The sequence below is a fragment of the Oenanthe melanoleuca genome, chromosome 10 (genome assembly GCF_029582105.1).
Source record: "Oenanthe melanoleuca isolate GR-GAL-2019-014 chromosome 10, OMel1.0, whole genome shotgun sequence".
Taxonomy (NCBI): domain Eukaryota; kingdom Metazoa; phylum Chordata; class Aves; order Passeriformes; family Muscicapidae; genus Oenanthe; species Oenanthe melanoleuca.
Window position 1 is genome coordinate 12,539,638 of NC_079344.1, and position 17,967 is coordinate 12,557,604.

Below are 17,967 nucleotides of genomic sequence, written 5' to 3' on the forward strand. Positions count from 1 at the left end.
TCCAGGAAAGAGCAACTGGAGGTCTATTTTGTGAACATACTGAATATGTGGCTACAGCTGCAGCATATTCAGATTATATTAAGTCTCTAACAAAAGACATTATATAAACTTTTTATTTGAATAATAGAGTATTTGACCTGCATTCTTTTCTCATTAAGCATATTTTTCTGTGCACATTCTGCTTTTTTTTTTTTTTTTTTAATGCAAAGGAAGAATTAAATTGTTACATCTTCAGACTAATGACTCTCATCAAGATTATTTTTACAATTCCTTCCCAGCCTTTCCAGGACTGTTTCATGCTTAGGAGACACAGAGAGTTTTAGCTTCCATGTCTGTGTTTCTACCAAGTGTAGATTTGTGACATGTGCTGCCATGTCCCAGGGTACATAAAGCTTCACTTTGGTGTCCTTGACATCTTTGGTCCTTTTTGTGGCTATCTCATAATTCATGCAAGTGATGCCATACAACTGTAAGTTTTTCATGAGGTCATAAAACTGATTTATAGAGGTTTTCCCATAATCTCCAAGCAAATTAAAGAAGGTTGATGGAGCTATGCAACTCACTGTTGCCTCAACAATGGTCTCATTCAGAAATGACACTGAACAAGATTGAGGTATTAAGATATCAAGAATGTCCTTAAGAAGCCTTGTCTGTCTGTAAAAAAAATGTGATGCCTACAAACCAAGAAGGGCTGTTTCTCTCTACACTTAGCTGATTTTACCCATGACATCTACCTTAAGATTAGTCAGATAGTTTCTTCCTTCACTTTCTTCTTCCAAATGGAAAAGTCTGATTAATCCATTGCAGATCAGTACTTACAAAAATAATTTGAGGTTAATCTCCTTTCCCTTCTGAGATGCTTGAAGTTTTAGATTATCCATTTTATAGACAGTGTTTTATTCTGTGTTTCAGCTTTTAAAATAATTTTACAATAAGGGAAATATTCCAATAAGGGAAAATTCTAATTAAAAAAATTCCAATAAAGGAAAAGTTATTTATGTACACCTGTATATATTTGCACATATATTATATATATAAACCAGACATATCAACCTATTTATTTGTATATCTAAAAGTGTGGGGGTATCACATATATAGATATTAAACTATTTAAAATGCACATATATAAAAACTAAACACAAACCTCAAACTCTATTTCCAAACTGTTAAAAGTGGACATTTCAGAATTGTGGGAACTTTATTCTTCCCTCTTTATTTCTGAAGCTGTTTGTGAAGCGCTTGCATTTTGACAGAACTATATAGTCCAAGAAAATGAGCTTTCACTAAACTGCCTCCAACTTCAATATATGCCCTGTGTCAAACTCAGAGAGAGCTTCCAACCTCTGTGGCTGGGGCTGAGTGCCAATTACACTGCACCCAATGGCCTATAACTGTCTTTTTTGCTTCTGTGAATATCACTTTTCTAGTTAAAATCTTCAGGACAGCTTGCAAAGTATTTGCTACTATTGCTCTGGATTTAAAAGTAACCTTGAAAACATTTCTCCATGGTAGTAATTGAGGTGATTCTTCCATCCCTTCTCAAAAATGGCAGTATATCCTTCCTATCTTTCCTTCTCAAACTCTGCCCAGCAGGCTTCTGAAGACCTTTTTAAGGTGGGTGTTATCCACTTTATTTTCTTCTTATTTGAATATTTCATCTCAAACTTCAGAGGGAGATGACTATCTCCCAAGTGCGTGAAACCAGCCAGGAGTGGTTTATGCATTTGATGCAATCTGCACTGTGATTATACATAAATAAGTAAAGAAAATCTTTTTTAAATCACCTTTGTATTGGAACGAGTGGGTCTCTACCAAGGATATCATACAAACTAAGAGAGTTCTAAAGGTGAGAAATTCAGGCCCTTTAAAAAGTATTTGAAATAAAATCCAGGAAGCATGCACATTACAAGTATTAGTTTTATTATTGGAGTGAAGAAAAAATTGTTAGAATGATTTCCTGAGTGATTTAAAAGTGCTAATAGAAGTATTGAGCCATATTCTGATCACACAGTTTTGTAAATTGGAAGTAACTTAACAATATGAGTTCATTAAAAGGGAGATGGCATCAACCTTGCCATATTCAGGCACAATACAAAGGGATGTAAGTATTTAAATAAAAGACAGACACGTTACAGAACTATAGTTCAAGTCAATACTGCCTTATGGCCAGTGCATTGCAACAGGCTGTAAAAGAAAGTAATGAAATCATTAGATACTGTGTCCTTGCATTCTGTTTTCTATTTACATGATAATAAAACATTATTAATATCATCATCCTTGTTATTGTTCTAGTATTTTGAATTCTTGTAGTTTCTCATTATTTTCCTTCATCATGTAAATTTCCAATTTCATTTTTTATTATTTTTTTATTTATGTAATACCCTAGTTTTGTAGTTGTGCAAAGAAGTTCAAAGGCACATTTTGAGTGCAACTCAAATCACCTAATTTTATGTAACTACATCAGATGAGTCAAAGCACAAAATTTATAAAACCCAGGCAGTGTGTGAGGCAGAGAAGCTGCCCTAAAGGTCCCAGCATTTAAATGAAACTAACTCCGTTGTTGCCAGTGCCAGTAATTACAATAAGCCTGGCATTTCTTGTTACCCTGTGAAATTACCTGCAAGGCCTTTTCATATTGTTTCCATGCTGTTGTTTTCATGCTCAGTAGAGCATTAAGAGTCAATGATGGGCAGCTCTTGTGTTTGACTGTGAATCGTGGGGCATTTTGCTTTGGGCTCTATAGAAAATCCTCAAGGTGTTTATTGACAAATGCTTCCTACAGGCTGCTGTAATAGAGAATTCTCCTCTCTGCCCGCTCCCCAGTTCCTACAAGGCCAATCTGCTCCACATCTAGGCTCGCTGTTGCAAAAAAAAATATATTTTTTTCAGTACCCTCCGTAATGTGCCTTCAACAGGAGCTATGGATCAAGCGTGCTCCAGACCAAAGGCACTCAGTCCTCCAGCTCGGAGCTGTGTGCTGCCATTTCCCCTCCATTTGTTTCTATGGAGCTGCCTGTGTGTGCGGTCATCCATAAGGGTGCTGAGATACCCTGGAGAGAGGAGGAATAGCTGCAGCTATTTTTCATTATTATATACTTCACTTCGTAATAAATGAGATCCATAGCGTGTGAACGCCGCTCTTGTAGATCATCATATCAGCAAGCACAAGGAACCTTATGTGCCACAAAGCTAAATAAAATAAAGTAAGTAATCCCGAGAAAAATAGGCTGGGGGGAGAGGGCTGAGTGCTCAGGACTGCACAGTGCATCCTCTCAGCCTGACAATGACCTCAGGACTTGCAGCAGCTGGAGAGTGAGTGGTTTTAAAGCTAAAGCCATGGTCTCATCTCTCTCTCTATCCACATAGAATGCAGAAAACACAGACTTGCACTTCCATTGCCTTGCAGGCGTCTTTGGGATAACAGGGACCAGCACACAACTTGTGACCCAAAAGGGAAATAGCAGCAGTAGCAATAGGACTCTTCTCCAATGATCATGATCATGGTAAGTGTTAAGTGTCTCTATAAAGTAGAGCAGATCAGATGTGGAATTTTAAGACCAAGTTTATGACAAATCTAGTTTTGCAAAACCCCCACGGCCGTGCAGGTAGGGCAGGTATTTGTCTGCAGTGCAATACAGCAGATCTGGGTGGTCCTGCTGAATTTTTCACCTGTTAACATTTTGACCAATAACCCAAAGATGTGAGCTGCTGAATACCTAGTCAGTGCTAAGAAAACAATGGATATCTACTTCCTGAACAGCAGTTATAATTCAGGAAAAGAACTTTGGTGTTATTTCCATAGGCCAGTGATGTTTTGGTACTGTAACTTCTGCCTTTGCAAGGTGATCTATTTATTGGGAGGCATAAGCAACCAGTCCTAAAGCTGGGTTTGGTGTATACAAGTGCTAGCAGGAGGCTCCAAAATACCAAAACTAACTTCTGGAAAATCACATTCAGAATCATAAAAAGAGTGAAAGAATAGAGATAGAATAAAACTAAGCTCTTTTCTGGAGGTGAGGATTCTACCTTACAGTTTATTTGGCATCGTAACACTTGTAAAATCACAAACAAAAATTTACACATACACACACAAAAAGAATTCTTCCACTGTTCCAAAACACAGTGGTTTTCTTCACTGTTTGCCTTGGGTGTGAGTTGAGAGGATTCTGGTTTGGTTAAACTTTCTGCCTCTCAGATAAAAAACAGCAGCAATTTTCTGCTTGAATTTCTCTGTGACTAAATCCATTGATCATCCTTTCTCTCTGTGAGTGAGGAGTGTGTTTTCTCTTTAATAACTACTATCCTTCTCCCTGAATATTTTTTTCTCTCCCCTTCACTTGTTTGTGTTGTGTTGGTCAGTCCACTGCACTATTCCTCCGAGAGACAGAGAGAGTGCAAAATTGAAGTTATTTTATGCTTGGTCTCCCTCGGTCCCAATTTTCAAATCTTCATGTCAATTTTCACACATCAGTGTCATATGGCGAATGCTATGGAAATTTCAGTGGGGTCCTTGGGAGACAATTTATACATGACCCCCTATTCCCTCCCCCAACCAGGCTGCAGACCCTGCCTTTACAAAGAATAAGTGGATTTATAATTAATGTGGATTTTAAAATGCAAGTACATTCAGAAATCTTCCAATTTGTCTGCCTCTGTTGCAATACGAGTTCAAAGGAATACAAGCTCTCTCTTTTTCTCCTTTCCAACCCTAATAAATTGGCCAAGTTAAGTGACTATAAAATTACCTCACGTTGAAGTAAAAGATCAACTCATTATAACTTCACTTTTTTCCCAAAAGTTATGCTGATGAAGGTTTATCAATCAGCTAATTTGGTAATCACCTGTTAGGAAATGCATTCATTGCCACCTACTTAGGTGAGCAAGGTTAGGAGGAAATGTAACATGGTGAGCTTGGGTGGGTAATTATATCTTCTTTTAAACTAATGAATGTGCATGGTCTTAAGAGTCTTGGTGAGTAAAATCCTAGGACGAGATGCAAAGGCTCAGCTGACCCCAGCAGGGCATTTCAATCATTGACCTTAAAATGGGCCCCTGACATCAGAAAGGGGTACATGTCACCTGCTGCATTTTACAGCGTTAATTATCCTCTCTGTGGGTGAGAAAGGGATGGCAAGTTTTCCAGGTTGCATCTCAAAACATCTTAAAACTCAAGCCATTTGTGAGGAGACCTAAACTGCACTCAGTCCCCATTCTTTAGATTTTACTTGAAGATGGTACCAAGGCATCAGTGTGCCTGATTCTCTGCACCAACCACCACCAGCAACCAGAGAAAGATTTTCTAGCATTATCAGTCATGAAGTTTTGGATAGTTTATTTTAGTTTGCTCTTTTTTACTTTGACAAAAGCAGCAAATAGTAACAGGGAAAACCTAATACTTGCAAAGAACTCCATCTTCCCTCCTGTTCTTTGTGGCTACTCAGCACCTCTTGCAGATTCCCTGTTCTACCAAAAAGAATTTTTTTTATCTTTCAATCCCTCATGTATCCTTCATCTCATCTTTGTCTGATTTTTTTCAATTTTGGAAAACCATCTTAGGAATTGCAGTGGTAGTAGAATGGTTGAGGGAGTTTTTCTACTGAAAAACTCTGGGGATCAGGTTTGGGCTTTGCAATGCAACATCTCATCCAGGAGATGTAGCAATCAGAATCACATCATCCTGCAGTTTGTTTAAGTTGCTTCAAAGCCAGCTGCAAGGAGTGCAACAGCACACTGAAACCCTCCACCAAGCTACCTTCCCTGGTGATTTTGTGAACAACCTCTGGATGAGAGAGCTTTATTGGAATTGTCCTCCTCCAATGTGGCCAGAGGGAAATGACCTGGATGAGCATTCTGCCACAAAGGGACCAGCCACATGTGTGCAGGTAAGAACACACTGCAGTTTGAAGTAACATGACCCTTGGAAAGGCTGCAGAAAATATATTTGTTTGGCAGGCTGCCATTTTGCTGCTGTCTGCAATCTTATCACCTCTCCCAGTCTAGGTCAGGGGAACCCCTGCAGAATAATTCAAGAGGGGGAATGGAGCATCTGCAGGTTCTGGGGCTGCCTCATCCCTTAAGGTGCTGATGTCTCTGGAAGCACTACTCAGGCAAAATCAGAGAGTTTCTGTGAGATGCTGAGACCTGCAGGGTTGGTCTTATGTAAAGCTGAAAGCTGTAGGAAATGTTCACTGTAAACCATGTGAAGATCTCAGTTTTTTGCCTTGCTGGAGAAATTAATCTTGGAACAGTGACCAAGATTGCCCCAGTTTATCCAGGACATGCCCATAGCACTGTTCTAACAAGTCTTATGGTGGTGGATGAGGTGCTAACTCTGGGACAACTTTGCACCATGCAGTCACAGGACCATCAGTTGAGAGCTGCGAACCTGCTGTTCTCACCAGCTCCACTGAAAAATCAGAATTGCCTGTATCTAGGGTTAAATGAGGCATTTTCACTGCTGGAACAGCCTGCCTTACGCTGATGCAGCTGGCAGAAGGATAGAGCCCTCAGCTATATTGTATATATTCCTGTACAGACAGGGGTAATCCACCAAACTGAGGCACTATAGCACATAACTCAGAGAGTGGGCACGTGCCTCTGCGTGTGTGTGTGCACCTGGGTGTGTGAGAGACAGAGGGAGAGGTGAGATATATGGGGAAACACATGAGAGATGAGACTGGAGAGATAATTTCCAGAAAATACAGCAACCATCAGAAACTCTGTCTTTCCAGCTGGAGGGTTTTGCAGTGCTGGTGCTTCTCTCTTAACTTGACAGCTCCACTCTTAGCCCAGCTCGTAGTTGCTGCCTATAAATTTAATTAGAATGGGGGTAGGGGAGGAAGAAGCCTGCACGGCACTTGGCACAGGGCTGAAAATAACCAGCTTTAATATGTTTGACATTGAGGCACCTGCTAAGGGCACAGGCTGCTGTACAGCTGACCCACCCTGCTCTGGTGACAGGATGTGTCACTTCTCTTGTCTCCAACACCCAGGGGATGTGTGCATGGCTCTGGGGCTGGGCATCTCCCCCAGCACCACGAGGCAGCTTTGCAGCCTGGAGGCACCAGGGAGGGATCTGAGCACCCCAACCATGTGGAAAGGGAGCTGCTCAGGCACTGCAGTGGCAGCGTGCCTGGTGTATTTCATTTTTCTCTCTCTGATGTCCTGGGCTATTTTCTGTGTTTGCAGCTAAGTGCTGCACTGCAGCCAGCCGTGAACATTTCTGTTGGCCCAGCTGGCCTCTTGTTTTAATGCTGTTCTCAGGGCTCTCCCTGGGTAGAGCGGGGAAGTAAACAGATTGGAACTTTGCCCACACATATATATTTAATTGTGAGCTGATTTTATGCTAGGGAAATGTAATAGACCCATCACTTCAGGCAGACAACTCCCAGCTGAGGCAACAGGTTAGAGATTCCCCCACACTTCTGGAGCTTCCTGAGATGTAGCAGCTCGTATGGATATAGGGACTCCTTGGCAGAGATTGAACCTTTTATACTCTTTCTGATAAGCTCTAGGCAGTGTGGAAGCAATTTAGGGATTTGAGGGATACTTGACCTCTTTCCTATGCATGCTGCAGGGATCTGCTTGTGATTGTGGCTTTGGGTCATGTTTGGAGATGTCCCAGCTGAGAAAAGAAAGTCCCAGAGCTCCTCTCACAGAGTCCAGCAGTGACATAGTGTCAGGATGCAAATGAAACCTGGACCACATCTGACCCTTTTGCCACCATTAAATGGCACAGATGCTGCTGCTAGAAACACTTTCCAAAAGTGTAATTTGATTTTTTTTTTAATTGTGTTTGAATCTAACCCAATTTTAGTTAAATTCAAGTTAGCCAAATTCAAATCAAGATCAGATTGAATTCCCCTTGAAATCCGAGGATGTTTTCACATCCTCCAGGGAAGGGCTCAGTGGACCTGAACTTAATTTCAGGAAAAAAAGATTACAAGTGTCTTGAAATCATCTTTACAGAATCATGGAACAGTTTGGGTTGGAAGGACTCTTAAGGTCATCTAGTCCATGAGCAGACAGACAATGAGCAGAGGGACATTTCACACTAGACCAGGTTGCTCAAAGCCCCTCCAGATCTGACCTTGAATACTCATCACCCTCTTTCTCTTTAGGGTCCCTCTGCCATGCACCAGCCTGCCTGGCTGTATTCTCTGTTCCAAAGCCCTGGGAGCAGCTGCATTTGCTCAGACCTGAGGACGAGCAGCACAGGCAGCTCTGAGCAGGACACCACGCCAGGCAGAGGGTGACACAGCCCCTGCATGCACCACGCAAAACCTGAGAGGGCAACACAAAATCCATTTTAAATATGCAATGGAGTCGTGCAATTTTCAGCCTACTCAGGCTTAGCAAATGCCTTGGAGGGATCAGACTGCCAAGCAGCACAAGTACAGTTGTGACTATGCAGCAGCCTGTAATGCAACAGCTCTGATGTGAAGTTATTACCGCAGGCACAGTGTTGATACCTGTGTTAAGCCTCTGAGCATTGCCCAGTGTGAACTATGTGTTTCCACAAGACTGAGCAGACCCAGACAGAGCTGATTGCTCTTGCAGTTAATAAAAGGCACTGCACTTTCTCTCTTGACAATCCCGACACCTGAGTGCTTCCTACGTATGACAGTTAGCACATTCTGGTTGCTCAGTGGCCTGTGAGAAATGAGCCTCTTCTCAATTTAGTTCCTATCATCAGACAAGCAGTACACACAATAAAAAACACACCTTGACAGTCAGCCCCCAAAGTAGCCCTGGGGACTGCAGGTCCAAACTTCCCTTTCTCTCGTAGGCAAAGCCATAAACCAGACGGAATTTATCGGGCTGGACTCTGCTGTGCCCTTCAGGTAAATCAAGGTAACTCCCCCAAGGTCAAAGGAGTCACTCTGGGCAGTGCAGAACAGGTGGAGCAGGGGAACTTCTGCTGCCCCCAGCACGTTTCTTCTCTAGATGGGGCTTGTCAAGCCCTCCTGGCTTGCACTGGTGGCCACAGGGTCCCCTCAATCAGAGCAGGGTACAAGCCCTGCCTCCACCCAAAAGCTGAGCATTTGGCCCAGGAACTGACTGACCTCCTCACAGCCAAGAGCACCAGCATGGGCATGATGTCCTTTTTTTCCAGGAGGGTGAGGAAGGCACAGGGCAGGGTGCTGGAGGGCTGGGGCAGAAGGGGTGGATGGTGGCTGCTGTGACAGGCTCTGCTCCAGCCAAGCCCAGCTCATCAGGCCATGTCAAAAGGAGCTAATATAAATGTCAGTGTGCTGCTTTCAGTTGTGAAATCTGTGTTTGTTGTACTGCAGTTCATTTTCAGTCTTCTAGCTCTATGGATGCTATCAGCTGACATGTCTGGCTGGTGTCCTCTGCCAAAAATACACACTCTCTCAGCATTTCTCAGGAGTTGGGTTTTTTCCCCCCTCCCTGTGACATGCTGATGTCAAATTTCTTCCTTGCTCTGTGATACACAAGACTGTCCACTCCTACCAGATAATGAATATAACATTTCAAGGACAGAAGCTCTCAGTCTTAGTGAGACATGGGGTGGATGTGCAGTCCTGATTTGGGGTAGGTGCCAAAGGTGGCAGGGCTCTTTTAAGCTTTTTTGGCATGTTCTCTCTTAAGATAATCCAACCCAACAGAAACAGATGTGTATAGCTCAGAATATCATTGGTATTCTTGCTACAGTCAAATATTATATTGTTATTAACAGCAGCTTAAATTCTTCTCCCATTGTTCCTTGCTTTTAGAACAAATTCTGTTCTTCTGAGCACTCAGCCCTCAGTCTTCTATTGATACTGCTCTGGTTGACTCCAGCTTTTCATCATCTCCCCACCCTACAATTTTGTGTTTGCTTCACAAACAAAAATTCCTACTCTCTTCCATTCTGCTCCCCTGCCTTTCTCTTGGCAGCCTTATCTACATATCCAAACTCAAGCATCCATGCTCTGACAATGACTCACAAGTCTACTCTGGACTTGTTCCTTTTTGTCCAAAACTGAAACTTCATGCAGTGCCTTTGACTTTTACTCAGTCATGGTGAGCTGTCATCTTAAGCTGACAGTTGAATTTCCAGTTTCCTCCCCACAAAATCTTGCCTCTTTGCTTCTCTCTTTTTTTTTTCTGTCATGACCTGGAGCTCATATTTGTTACTAAGGCTCCAAATGTAAGGAGTTTTTTCAGCTGGCTCACTTCTCTCTAATTTATTACCTACAGAATGTGTCTATGTCTTTCTGAGTTTTAGTTATAAGAAGCAGGAAAGATGCTGAATTTCCTGGTGCTCCACACAACTGAAACTCTTACAGAGGTTATGAATTACTTGGATTTTATCTGTCCAAACATTCTTTATTTTTCTGGACAAATTAAATCACATGTACGTTTTTCCAAATTACTCTGTACATGTAATTTCTCCATCTTATCAGTATGACCAATGTGTTGCTGTTTTGTTTTCCCTCTTGGAAGGGAGATATTTCTCCATGAGAGTCTGTTCAACAAATGCAAGTTATTCCTTACTTTGAAGACATTCTTCTGCCTCACTCTTTAGCTTGGTCTGATGAAACACTGCTGGTCACAGCCAGAAGGTCAGAGGGGCAGCCAAGGAGCCAGAATCCTGCCCACCCCCCAGGCTGGCTGGCTAGGACAGACACACTGTCTCCTTGTGACAGACAGAAGCAAGTCTGCAAAGCTCTTCTTCCCTGAATGCAGCTGCATTTTATGCTGGTGCATATTCTTCTGCTATTTCTCCTGTTCTTTTGCCAGTTCCTCCTCCCTTGGTTTTGCCTAAGCATTTCCTGGGAAAAGAGAAAGATTTTTTATTTCAACAGCAGCAAGTAGAGCAGCTCCCTAAGCTCAGTGATGAGGACTGTGAGATGTCTCGTCCAATGCAGGTAATCAATAGCATAAATTAGAAAATGGTTATTAAGTGGCAGTAGGGGAGCAGAATGGGGCAGGAACCAGAAAGACAGTTCCAAATTATGTATTTGAGACACCCATGCTTTGACCTTGAAAACTGGTGGATCAAATAGGAGTTGGACTCCCGTGGTCCTTATGGGTCCCTTCCCACTAGGGATATTCTACGATTCTGTGGTTGTTGCACTAATGTTTGCAGAAATGTAAGATGACCAGGACCAGAATCAGTTCCTCTGGCCAGAGAGTGACAGCAGTGCTTTTATTTTGGCAGGCCAGCATCATTCCAGCCAGCAGCACAAGGCACAAGCATGCACACACCAGAGCACCCTTCAGACATCCCACCTCACCTGCTGACACAATCCTTCAGCACCCACCAAAATCAAATGCAGCTAATTGGAAGGTGATGACAGCCAGAGGACTGCTGGATTTGCATGCTATTTCCTCTATTTTAGCATCACACAGCCCAAGTACAGGTAAAATGAGACTCTGCACTTCATTCCAGACTATTTCCTGCCTTCTCCACAGTACACATGAGTACACACACACACACAAATATCAGCTGGAGATTGCATTACATGTGCTTTCCAAAGGGCTGGCCAACAGCATCAAGGGGCAACATGTTTTTTTTCTCTTGTTAGGACAGGGCTGCAAACTGCAGCTGTAGATGGGTCTTTAGAAATCACAGCAGCCCAGCTCACGTGGGGAGAACAGAGCTCTTTCCACAGGCTGGGTTACAGCTCCCTCATACTTTTTATGCCAGGGCTCAGGATGGATTCCTGGCTCCTGTATCACATGATACCGTTGAAGTTTTGTTTCAGTACCCAACCTCCTCCCCTGTTCCACCACTGGCATTTGCCCCTGCTCTAAGTCTACCAATTATTTCCTTTAAGTGTCAGCAGCACACCAGACACACTGAGATATAACCTTTCTTCTAGTAGATGCTGTTAAACTATTACTTGAAACTGAAGTTGCAGTTGACAAGTGCTACTTCAGTCACTAATAACTACTTCAGACGTGCTAGTGGTGTCTTGGCTCTTAATGCTGGGGCTCAGGGCTCAGGGAGTGTCTTTACAGGTCACTGAGAGCCATCCATCTGATCTGAAACAAGATCAGTCACTCTCTCCTCTGGCTCTGTGCCTTGCTTGCCAGGAGGTTCTGTCTCCATCCCCCCAGGGCTGCTGCAGTGGCACATCTGGGTGGCTTTAGGGGCCACCTGGAATCCCACTTTGGGATGCACCTGTGAGCCACAAGCTGAGTTTTTCTATTTGCAGCCAAAAAAAGTGGAGGCTCCAATTCCTTGAGGTTGAATACAGCCCTTTCCAGAGAGAAGGATCTCCTTTACTTGCCTGCATCACAATTTACTTCCTGTTTTAAATTTTGTTTTTTTTTAAAAAAGCAGGTTGAGCACCTTCCTGAGAAAAACAGGATTTCTGCATGGAAGGAGGATGAGGACTCAGGCACACACCTGAACTCTGCAGCATCAGGTAAGGAATAGCTTTCCTTTAATTTCCCACTCCCCTTTCTTCAGGCACAGCTCCTTCAGTCTAATCAAAGCATCTGAGGTATCTCAGACACAGAAGATTCACAGTTTGGCAGAGATCACAAATATTTCCCTTATATTTTGGCAGGGTTTTGGCACAATCTGAGGATAAATTTTGAACAGAGTAATATAAAGCAAGGCCAGATCATTAAGGGCACTGAGCCTTATGCAGAGAATCCTCTAAGAGATGTTGAATCCAGAACAACCTCCACTTTTCCTTTGTCTCCTGCACATAAGAAGCTACAATGTGATATAACAAACTAGGTCTGGCTTTTCAATGGAAAAAAGATATGTCAGGTTTTAAGTCTCCTTGACATGACAACATCTTCATCTAAATCGTGAAGCCATCCTTTGGATAGCCCAGCCTTGGTCTAATGTCTTTTAGAAAATGATGCTCATTTAATTCCTGAAATGTGAAATCTAGGTCTCAGGTCAAGAGCATAGATGTTGTTTAGCTGAAAAATTTAGATCCATCAGACTGTCTGCAAGAGTCTGCAACTTTTCAAACTTTAGATTGCAACTAGACTCTTACTGCTATATATAGTCTTTTGAAGAGTAGCATCTAAATAAAAATACCCTTGAAGTACAGGGCACTTTTTATGCTCCCACTCTCACAATTCTTTAGGAAACAAAAGACTTCTTCAGGGCCACAACTTGTCTGCACAGAACAAATAGCCAGACCTTGGCTAAAACTTTATTCCTTTTTCACTCTATATCCAGCCCTGAATTCTTCCCTCAGGCAGGATTTTGATGGGACTTGATGGGAGAATCCCCTAAGACAGGCAGGGTCAGATCACACAGATGAAGGGACTTGACAATATGGGAGATATGGAAGCACCTCAGCCAGAGTAGGGCAGCTACTTCATGGGAAAATAAACCAAGTTCTTATCTTTGTAATTGTACAGACAAATTAAATCTAGTCCCAAGCAATCAGGACTCACCCCTTCACTGTTACAAGATGACAGACCTCCAGCCAAGCCACATATCCTTTGGTAGTAGAGTGATCAGCTGAATCTCTTGCCAGGCAGATTTTTAATTCTTATGTGTTGGTTATGGGCAGGATATTTCTACAACACAGGAAAATTTTCTTCCTCAATGGGAAACACAGCTGGGCCAAAGGAAAGCTTGTGTGGATCTAGAATGGATCACACACACATATGAGCTTCCAGAAGGCAACAGAAAGTGCATTCACATGGCAATTGTGTCTTTATAACCTCTCCATGTGTATGAATTTATGGTTGTATGCACAGCCATATCCAGTTATTGGAGTATTTGATGATCCAAAGTGCTCAAGGCCTTCTTATTCCATCTCATTCACTGTTAAAGTTCTGGAAAACCTTTTTACTGGCTTTCAGCCTGCCATAAATACAAATGACTTGCCAATAAAAGCTGAAAGCTGGTATCTCCCTCTGTCAGGAGGACTATAGCATTGTTGTTATTTAAGAGGTGGCAGTTTTGACACAATTCTTATTTAAAATTTGTAAAAGGAAAAAAGATGATGTAATAAATCTGCATGTTCTTCCTAAGCAGCCATTGAAAGTGGATGCTCTTCCCCTTTCCAAAAGCATCAGCAGTTTAATGTTTCCTAAGTTGTTTTTGCATGAATTAGGGCGTTGGAGTGAAGCACTGTCAGTTACAAAACTACGCTGTTGTCTCCAGCTAATTTTGCGTTAGTAGCTCTTTTAAACTGCTAAATCTAGTTTTTAGTGTACGATGATTTTGTTTAGTGATGGTGTAAAACAGCTGCTACTTTTCTGATGAATTGCCTGTTTTCCATTTTATGTCTCTGCAAGATGTTGGGTTTCATCATGGCCCCGTCTGACAGGCAGCTGAGAACAACCTGTAAAAAACCTCCAAAACACAACAAAAGGCAAAGAGCCCCAAATCCTGGGGTTCAACAACCCATACAGCCAAATCTCAGAGTGATCAGTCCTTCTCTGTCTTTACTGGTACCCTCAGACCATCTCAATTGCACACTAGAATGGTGCAAATGAGGAGAGCAGGGTGAGCAGGAAAGCAGGAAACTTGCTGCTCAAAAAGGGAAAGTGAGTGGCCACCCAACACCCCCAGGCTGTTTCTGGGGGCTGGTTCAGATTAGGATGGCTGTGCTTTTTGTATCCTTGCTGCTCATGCTGCTGCTCCCAGCTCTCTGCCTGGTTATGGCCAGAAGGATGAAATTATGGCTTGGATGAAATGATGGATTGGGGTGTCTTCCCAAAGTAATTAATCATTCTGTTTTCCTCAGGTTCTGCTTGCAGCCACTGCTCCTTGAGTGTAGTTTTGTCACTGAATTGCTTGGGTGCCAAACTCTTCCCAGGATGTGGCTGCTCATGGCCATCAGGAGAAGGGAGTAAGGGCCAGACTGTTCATGACTTAGTTACTAAACATTTCACTTAAGAAGAATCCCCATCACCTTTGTGAAAGGTGCTTTGCATTTGGTGTTCATCAGAGGTTCTCATGAGGAACCACTTAGTGGTCACCCTGTAGATACTTTGCTACTGACTTTCCCAAACAGGCAAACAGCTCTGCATTATTCAGTGGCAGAAAGCTGAATGGTTGCCTTTGATCTTGCCTTATCCCCTGTATCCTGTGGGCTGGCATTTGTTCCACAAGTTCCAAGCAAGAAAATGACAAAACTCATAAAGGAAGCACTCAGAAAGCTTCTCAAAGAGGTGAAGACTAAGTTCTTTCCAATAATAACCCACACTCCATAAAAACATCTTAGATTCTGGATAGACAAATTGGAAGCAGCTTGCCTCCCTGATTCTTCCTTCCTTTTGCACTTAACTCTCCTCCTCAGCTCAACTCAGGCTTTTCCAAAAGCAGTGCAGCCCATTGAACAGCGGTGGTCTAAACTGTTATGGAGATCTTAAACTGCTGAATTGTTACAAGCTAAAATTGATTGCAACTGAGCCTGTGAACTGAAGTGCTGGAAACAGCACAGAGAGAAGTGGGGAAAGGGTATGAAAGTTCTTGCTTTTATTATTTTGGGGTTTTTTTTCCTCTTTCATAAGATTTCTGAACAATTTGGCCTTGATGAGTTCTGCATCTCTCTCAATAACCATTGAACTGTTTTTCTTGGTATTTTCAACATAAAAGGTATTCTTGGTTTGCCCTCCAATTTGCTGGTTGCAGTGTAATTTCTAAAGAATTCTAAAAGTCTGCTTCGAAATCAGATCCAGAGGGCAAATCTATGATGTCAGATCCAGAAGGAAAAATACTACAAAATTTACTCCTCCTCAAGCTAAAAACCCATCTTTTTAGCTTTCCAAACCTAAAAATCTTCTTAGGCTGTTTCACTCTATTCTGCCCTGATTTTATTTGCACCCCATCACGAGAGCATCTGAACACCTCCAAGTAGTACATTAAGCAGTGTGACTAACATCTGTCACGTATGGTTTACTCACTATCTCCCTTAAAAGTGAATTTAGTGCTTGTGCAGGATCAATAGTGCTGGAGACAGGCAGTCTCTGCTCAGCCTCAGAGCTGGCACAGTTTGGGTGAGACCTTTGTGATGGTTCCCCCAGCCTGTCCCCCAAGTGCAGCCCATGCACTGGGCAGCACCCACGGGGAAGCTGCTCTGCACCAAGGCTGTTTCCAGTGGGACAGAGAAGCCCAGGTAATTTGGGGAAATCAGATGAGGCTGTCAGTGTTTCCCTGCTCTCAGCTGCATGCTGAGGGACACATGTATGGTCTTGGGTGCCTGCAGTGCTCAGGAGCCCATATGGATCCAACATCACTGATTTTCCAAGGTTTCCTGCCTTCCTCAGGTGGCTTTGCTTATTTTTTTAGCATCATTTACAACTTAGGGCTATTGATGGACAAGGATGTTGCTGTTTCTCACCATCAAAAATTTCTCTGCCAGATTTCTTTGACAGAGACTGTTCTTAGCCACTGAAATCAGGTCAGTAAATGTTCCATGCTGAAAAGAGCTGGGAGCCCTCTGCTCTGGAGCCAGCACCACAAGCAAGATCTAGGCATCCTGGGGCACTGTAATTTCAAGCAATATGTTTTCTTAATGGGCCAAATATGCTTTGCCTAATTTTGCTTTCAGTGCATGGGATTGTTATTGCTCAGTGGCCCCACACAGGTGTTTAAGCAGTTTCGTGGCAGGATTTTCCAGTAGCAGCATGAGGTTTTATTGACTCTTACCTCAAGAGTAACTTCAGAGGAAATGACATCCCCAGCTGGTTGTGATGGATGCATGTGGAGCTGTGGCAGAAAACTCAGGAGCCAGTGACCTCTCTGTCATGGTCTATCATATTTTGGGTAAGAATGCAAAGCAACTGTAAAAGGACACTGCTTTTCATGCAGTGAGAAGAATTGGGAGGGATAAAGTTACTGAATTACTTGTCTTCCCTGAAAACTGTTGGCTTGTCAGCTCTGGTGACATGAACATATTGAGGATAGGTCAATAAGTAAAATAAGTTCCATATTTTGTGAGGATTCTAGGTTGTGGGGTTTAATTTGGCCCATGAGTGTGCATTAAATGATAGACTAGGGGGCTCTGGTCTCTGTGTGGTAACCTAAATTATAAATTACACAGCTTTTGACACATAAGAGACATCTGACCCACAACTTGCCCTTGTTCCAGTTCCATAGTAGGTCAAAACTCAGGTGAGCACCACTAATTTCTCCTCAGTGCCAGCAGCCTGTACCTTGCCATCCATAAAAAGCAAACCCAGGTACCTGGCTGTTTGGAAACCCAAAAGGCTCCAGCAGGACCCAGCCAGGGCATGTTCCAGAGCCTGTTCCTCTGGGTAATATCTGGGACTGTGCTCCACTGTTAGCAGCAGTGGAAACAGGAGCTATCTGATCAAGACAGATAAATACATCTATTTCAGAATACATAATCTTACCACATATGTGAAGTAGTTTAATCATTAGCAAGTTGTCAAGCTTTTATTGAATGGAATTAGCCTCTTTATTTCTGGTCAGGATCAATCTTTTTTTCCCCTTCCCAGTACAATGAATGCTTATATGTCACACATTGCAGCGTCTGGGGCAGATGACACTTGCCAAAGGGTTTGATGATCAATTCTGATACAAATCTGACATGAAGAAACAGGAGAGAATCTGCATCAGATGATCAGGGGGAGAGATTAATTCACATTTAATGCTTCTAAATGTCTGTGCATGTTATATCCATCTCAAACACAGTATTCAAAAGCAAGCAGTGCACAAGATGATGCACGGACAGAGCACAGGGGTGAGGATGGCATTTCTCAGTGGAATATTGTAGAACTGTGGGATTGAGAGCTGAGTTAGAATTAAGTGGGATATTAACTATAAAACTATGGGGCAGAGAAATGGCCTCTTGCCCAACAACTCTGGGATACAGAGGCCATGGGCAGGAAAAAAAAAAGGACTTTCAATATTTTTCTATTCACTAAAAATCTCCAATTTGTACCTCCAATTTGGAGATGAAGGAGAGACCTATTACCAGTCCCAGACCTTGGAGCCATGCCTTCATTTACCACCACTCTGCTTTGCTCCTCTCCCTTTCCCTTTCCAAGCAGGGCTGTATATGA

The 17,967-nt window shown here is 42.7% G+C and overlaps 1 long non-coding RNA gene across 7 annotated transcripts in view; it reads left to right on the top strand.

Moving 5' to 3' along the window:
• The window catches only part of LOC130257536 (uncharacterized), a 72,631-nt gene that overhangs the window by 19,529 nt on the left and 35,135 nt on the right, over nucleotides 1-17,967 (top strand). For 3 of the 7 annotated variants that reach the window (XR_008841335.1, XR_008841340.1, XR_008841337.1), the window contains 5 exons: nucleotides 3,407-3,503; nucleotides 5,705-5,882; nucleotides 8,789-8,843; nucleotides 11,168-11,369; nucleotides 12,293-12,380. This is a non-coding gene — a long non-coding RNA (uncharacterized LOC130257536). Of the gene's footprint in view, nucleotides 1-3,406; nucleotides 3,504-5,683; nucleotides 5,883-8,788; nucleotides 8,844-11,167; nucleotides 11,370-12,292; nucleotides 12,381-17,967 lie in introns of all 7 variants that reach the window. The other 4 variants (XR_008841336.1, XR_008841339.1, XR_008841338.1 and 1 more) reach the window with 4 other exon arrangements.